Below are 6439 nucleotides of genomic sequence, written 5' to 3' on the forward strand. Positions count from 1 at the left end.
TCTCTTCTTTCGTGTTTGTTAAGAATACTTTTAACTTTATGCTACTTGGGTAAAGATTTAAATTTGCACTTACAAAATTAAATAAGTTTAAGAAAAATCCATTTGGCGTTGAACCAAGAGTTTTGTTTATTTTCATGCGCAGTGGATATGAACATTTATCGAGAAATCACTTGATTAAAGGATTAAACCAATCAAATGGACTAAATAAACAATTAAGCGATCTAATTTGCGAACAACTAAATATAAATTAATAAATTAAACAAATAGATATTTAATCAATTAATTACTTAATCAAATAAATCAATAAAAATAATAATAATAAAAAAATGATAAAATAAAAGACAAATAAAACAAAAAGAGTGTTAAAAAAGTTTGAAAGTACGTGTATGAGCAATAAAGCTCAAAAGGCCCAAAACACTTAAACCCTAATTAAAAGGTTAAATAATTAATAAAAAGAAAAAAGAAAAAAGAAAAAAGACTAAAAAATAGGGGATGGGGCGTCCCCTATCAACCCTCCTTCAGCCAACAAACAAGCTTTGACTACATCTTGCCTTTGGAAAAAAAATCACCATATTATAAGATGACACATGACACATGAATTAAAAATAATAAAACAAAAGGTCGCTGGTTATTAATGTGTAATGGAACGAAAAAGAAAATAGAAAACCACAACAACTCCGTACGCCTTATTTTCCACTCACTTTTCTCATTGTTTGCGCAGAAAAGTAGCCCCAATTGCCGTAAGCTCCGACGAGGGTGACCGAAACCACCAAAAATACTGGTCCCACCAGTTTTCATCCCTCAACACGATTCTATCTTCTAAGCTCCCTGATTCCAAACCAAAACTATTTAATTTTTAAATTAGAGCATGAATCCTAACTCTAAAAAATCAAATTAAACGCCAACCATTTATCAATATGAGTAATTAACAGGGGGTTAATATTCACGGGAGCAATGTGCTTATCATGGTATGAAGAAAATGCGAAAAAACAAAAAAAAATCATAAACTGACCAGAGGTAGTTCGGCGGCGGATCATCCATGTATGACTTTCTTTTCTGCACCTCTTCTTCTTCTGTTACTATTCTTCTCTCCGCCTCTTTTTGTTTTCCACTGTGTGTTAGTTGTTGATTTGTATGCATGGCTAAGCTCGAGCTATCTAAGAGCTTCAAGGTGAAGCTCTGAGCAGCTTCTGATGAAAGCTTTTTTGAGTGAATGTAAGGATTGATTTTGACAGAGTTTAGGGATGGTGGTTGTTAATTTTTTTTAGAGGTGAAACAAGTTGATTTATAGAAGAAAAAAAAAGAGGGAAAATTATGTTGTGAGGTTGAAAGTTTAGGAGGGAGTTTGTGAAAAATTAGAGAGATTAGAATTGGAGAAAGAGAGGTTGATGTTTAACTATTGGTGATCCGTGTGAAAAATATGAGGATTCAAAGGTTATGATTGAATTAATTTATGTTTCTTTATGATTGAAAAATGAATTTGAGTTTGTAAGAGAAAGTTGTATAATGAATTGATGATATGTGTGATGCGTGTGTGTTAAACGTGTATCTTCTTGTTGAGTTTCTTTGGTTTATTTGGTTTTTGGATTTTAATTCAAAAGAAAAAAAATGATGTGTGTGTATATGTGTAGAAAACTTGATGAATGATGTATGCAAAGAAAACTCACATGCTGCTTGTGACTACTTGAGCCAATTTGTCCTCTTTTTTGTTTTAATATATTTATCTAAAATTAAGTGTGGATGTGTATTTGGATGTTATGTGATTGATCATGAGATGGATTACGATGGAAGATGGTGTAGAAGAATTACATGAAGAGGATGTAGAAAACTGATCTTTCTCTTTTCTTTTGACTATTTTGTAATCATGTAATATTATTATTATTATTATTAGTTAATGATGCAAATAAAATAAAAAATTTATAATTCTAAATTCTATATTATTCATGTAAGATGAACTATGGATGTGATAAAGACAAATTCTAATTCTTGTAACATTTAAAATGTAAAGATAAAACTATTTGTGTGATTTTATAAAATAAAATATGTGATGCCATAAAAGTGGTTAATGGTGTATAATAAGTATGAGTGTAAAACATAAAGTGTGACATCAATGTAAAAACAAACTTAAATTCATTTATTTATTTATATTTTTGGATGTACTAGAAATAAAGCTAGGAAAAAAAACAATGCAAAAATATCCTAATTTGATAAAAATATAAATGCTTGATTTATTTTATGAAACTTCTAACCGATAGTATATTAAAATTGACAAATGATCAAATAAAAAATTGGAATGAAATGGAAAGACTTAAGAACTTATGTGAAATAAAACTTAAATGAAAATAAAGTCAAAGGTAAAATATTGAATTTGACTTTTCTTCATATGCAAGCTAATGATCCGCAAATGATGCAGATGAAATTATTAAATCAGTGTAGAAAAATATGTAAAGAGTTAAACAAAGTCAACAAGTCAAACTTATGGAGATGAATTATCTTTTGACTAATGACAATACATGATTAGATGAAATTGTCATGTTGATGCAGATGAAAATGAATTGAAAAAGAAAATGCAATGCAAATTAGGTAGGACAAAATTGAAGTATGACAACTTGCTACAGGATTTTCACATTAAGCATTCTTTTCTAATTGTGATTTATTGTGACAACAAATAGCTCTTCACATAGTAGCCAATCTAATTTTCCATGAGAGAACAGAGCATATAAAAATTGATTTCCATATTGTTAAGACAAAATGCAAACATGAATTCTACATTTGATTCCAATTGCATCCAAGGATCAAGTGACAACTATTTTGGCCAAGTCATTGCATATATGACCATTCAATAATTTACAAAGTAAGTTAGGAATGATTGACATATATTCTACCTTGAGAGAGGATGTTAAACACAAGAGTTAGTAGTAGTTGTTAAAGCTACTTGTGTAGCAAGTTAACTAACCATAGTGTAAATCTTAGTTAGTTAATCATAACTATAGTTAGTTCTAAGGAGGTTATAAGTTAGTTATTAGAGATAACTAACTAGGGTTGTTCATGGTATCTTTCATGGAGAAAACTAAACTGAATCGAAACAAACCATAGTAAAAATTTACTCAAATTAAATTGAACCATTTTAATTTACTCTGAACCGAACTGAACCATAATCATTGGTTTGATATAGCGTTTTGAAATCTTGAATCGTACCGAACAGTTAGAAGTTAAATTTCCCCTAACTGAACTGTTTATTAAATAACCAAACCGTTAAACTATTTTTTATTTTTTTTTATAAAAAATTAAAACATGTTTTTAGTATTTTTCATTTTCAGTTTTGGTTCGGTTCGGTTTTAGTTCTGATTCAATTCTAAAACTAACCAAACATAACGGTTCAGTTATTTTAACTTCAGTTCGATTCGGTTCGACGATTCGGTTTAATTCATAGTTTTTTTAACAACCCGATGACTAACTCATTTTACTATAAGTAGTAATTGTATGGAATTGAAAAAAAATAGATTTGTGTAATTCGGTTTTGATATTACAATGCAAGTTTTTCAATTCTTCTTTCATGGTGTTCATAGTTTAAGCTTTTACACGAAAGGTCCGCCGCTTCTGCCTTCAATTCCCACATCTCCAACATTGAATTAATACTACTGTTGAGATATTAGATATAATCTAAGTTGAGTTGTGTGGCCCAAACCCAAAGCTAATTAGGGTTTAGTAGTTAAGTCACTTAGGTATGTATAAATAGACACTTTGTAATTCAGTTTTATCATTCATTCAATTTAATAATACAATCCTTATTTCCTTATTCTCTCTTTGCCTCCTCACTAAAAGTCTCACAAGCACTAACAAATTGGTATCTAGAGCTCCAATTAGATTCTTGATCGTGTTTTCAAGAATCACAACCAAAGATCATGTTCCCGAGATCGTGGGTTTTTGTTCACCAATAGTTACAAAGATGAATGATAACGGAAATTTACCAAGCTCCCTTCCAACTCTTGACGACAAGAATTGGCTTTGATGGAGAAAACAGATGCAATCTCTATTTGGCTTTCATGAAATCCTAGAAGTGGTTACTAATGTTATTCCTGTGGTTGGTGAAAATACAATCGACACACAGAGAACCACTCACAAGGATACCAAGAAAAAGGATTACAAGGCGGAGTTTTACATCCAATCGGAGGTTGATGCATCTAATTTCAATAGAATCGCTCATGCTGAATCGGCAAAGGAGGCATGGGATATTCTTGTCAAGTACTATGAAGTAGGCGAGAAAGTCAAGGTTGTCAAGTTGCAAACTTTGTGATGACAATATGAAATATTATCGATGGGAGAAGACAAAAATATTGTAGGCTATATGTTGAAGGTGTAGAAGCTCATCCATCTCATGAAGGGTTGTGGTGAAACCCTAATTGATAAGATGATAGATTAGAAGGTAATGCGTATGATGACCTCTTAGTTTGATCACATTATCGTAAAGAATCCAACAATCTTGAAACCCTAAAACTATAAAATTTGGTTGGTTCATTAGAGAGGCATGAGATTAGGATTGTCGACGGTAAAAGAGCGAAAGACTCGATACAAGCACTATAGGCTCAGTCGTGGAAGAAGAATGGTGGTTCCAACAAGTTCAAAGACAAAATTTACAAGACTTAGGGCAATAATTCTTGGTCGAATCCTCACAAGAATAAGGTCGACGATAGAGCTTATGAATCCTCGAAAATAGGAGAAGGAAATTCTTATCAGAAAGACAAAGAAGAGAAAAAAAGGTGTGCAATGTTATACTTGTGAAAAGTGGGGTTACTTGGCCAAGCATTATTGGTACAGAAAAGACAATGGATCGAAAAAAGGCCAGGACAAAGGAGTGAACCTTGCATATTAGGATTCAGATGATTCATATGATATGGTGGTTATGGCTGCGGTTGCAGATGACCATGTCGAATCCAATATCTGGTTCCCAGACTCAGGATGCTCGAATCACATGACTGGTCGAAAAATATGGTTAGTAGATTTCGACAACTCGAAGAAGAGCAAGGTCAAACTTGCTGATAATAGTTCGTTGCAAGCTGAAGGTATTTGCAACATAGTTATTCAAAGGAATAATAGAGTAAAAGCTTTTATCAATGATGTACTCTATGTCCCTAGAATGAAGTGTAATATGATAAGTGTTGGACAACTAGTTGAAAATGGGTTCTCAGTGGTTATGAAATATGGAGCCTTAGAAATTTTTGACATCCATAATAACTTGGTCTTGAAATCTCCTATGTCGAAGAATAGAACATTTAAGACCATGATAAATTTGACTGAGGTACAATGTCTGAAAATAGTTTTCGACCATAAAAATAGTTGGTTGTGGCATATGAGATTTGTAACAGCCCAATTTTTAGGAATTAATTATTATATTATTTTTATTATATTTTAATTTAATTATTTGGAGTGTTAAGTAATTAAGTGGTTGTGAGATGAATTAATTAACTTAATTAGTGTGGGAATTAATTATTTAGTTGATATGAGACATAATTGAATTATTAATTAACTTGGTTGCATAGTGAGTGGTTAATTATTTAAATTTAAATAGAGGTATTTAAATATTAGGTATTATTGGGCCTAGTGATTAAATTAGATGATTTAAGCCCAACTAGAGTACTATTATAAATAGTAAGAGTGCAGGGAGTGAGAATTAGAATTCACTTGAGCACTGGAAGGCAATAGAGAAAGAGGAGAGGAAAAGCGAGAGGAGTCAAGGTTTCCATCAAATTGACAAGGTAAGGGGGGAAATCCTTATCATTATGGGTTAGTATGATTGGGTCAATGGGTAGGAACATGTTTTAGGTTGAAATCCTTAATTGGCATGGTTTGGAATTATTAGGTCTTGATAAATACTCTTGAATTGTGATGATTAAATTATGCTAAAACTGTGAATGAATATATAATTGGATGAGTCATAATTTTCTGAACGTGTAGCTTTTTACGGAATCGAAATCGGAGGTCCGGAAGTCCTCCAACGATGAAAAATGCGGGGAAATCTGCATTCTGTTTCGTGTTAGCGCAGGAACAACATTCTGTTTTGCGTTAACCGGTTAACCCAGGGCGTTAACCGGTTAACACTGTTATGATATTAAAAAATTTGCATTCTGTCTTGCGTTAACCGGTTAACCCAGGGCGTTAACCGGTTAACACTGTTAAAAATTGCCAAGAAGCGCATTCTGTTTTGCGTTAACCGATTAACCCAGGGCGTTAACCGGTTAATACTGTTTGAAAAGTGGAAAATTGATATTTAAATGTTGTGTGCGTTTTGGAATGAAATCTATGTGTACATATTTGATGATTGGCCTATATTGGTGAATAATATATTGTATGAATGTGTATGTATACCATTATTGAATTGTGAATGATTTATGGTTATGGAGGTGTATCTGTAATCGTAATTGATGTGTTGTTATGGATG

At 32.0% G+C, this 6439-nt stretch overlaps 1 long non-coding RNA gene across 1 annotated transcript; it reads right to left on the reverse strand.

The window, feature by feature from the left end:
• Positions 1–339: 339 nt before the first annotated feature.
• On the reverse strand, positions 340–1703 carry LOC127073824 (uncharacterized). Its single transcript, XR_007785874.1, has 2 exons — positions 1013–1703; positions 340–828 (listed from the first exon to the last, which is right to left on the reverse strand). It is a non-coding gene; the product is annotated as an uncharacterized LOC127073824 (long non-coding RNA).
• Between the last annotated feature and the right edge of the window lie 4736 nt (positions 1704–6439).

This window comes from Lathyrus oleraceus, chromosome 4 (assembly GCF_024323335.1).
Source record: "Lathyrus oleraceus cultivar Zhongwan6 chromosome 4, CAAS_Psat_ZW6_1.0, whole genome shotgun sequence".
Lineage (NCBI taxonomy): Eukaryota > Viridiplantae > Streptophyta > Magnoliopsida > Fabales > Fabaceae > Lathyrus > Lathyrus oleraceus.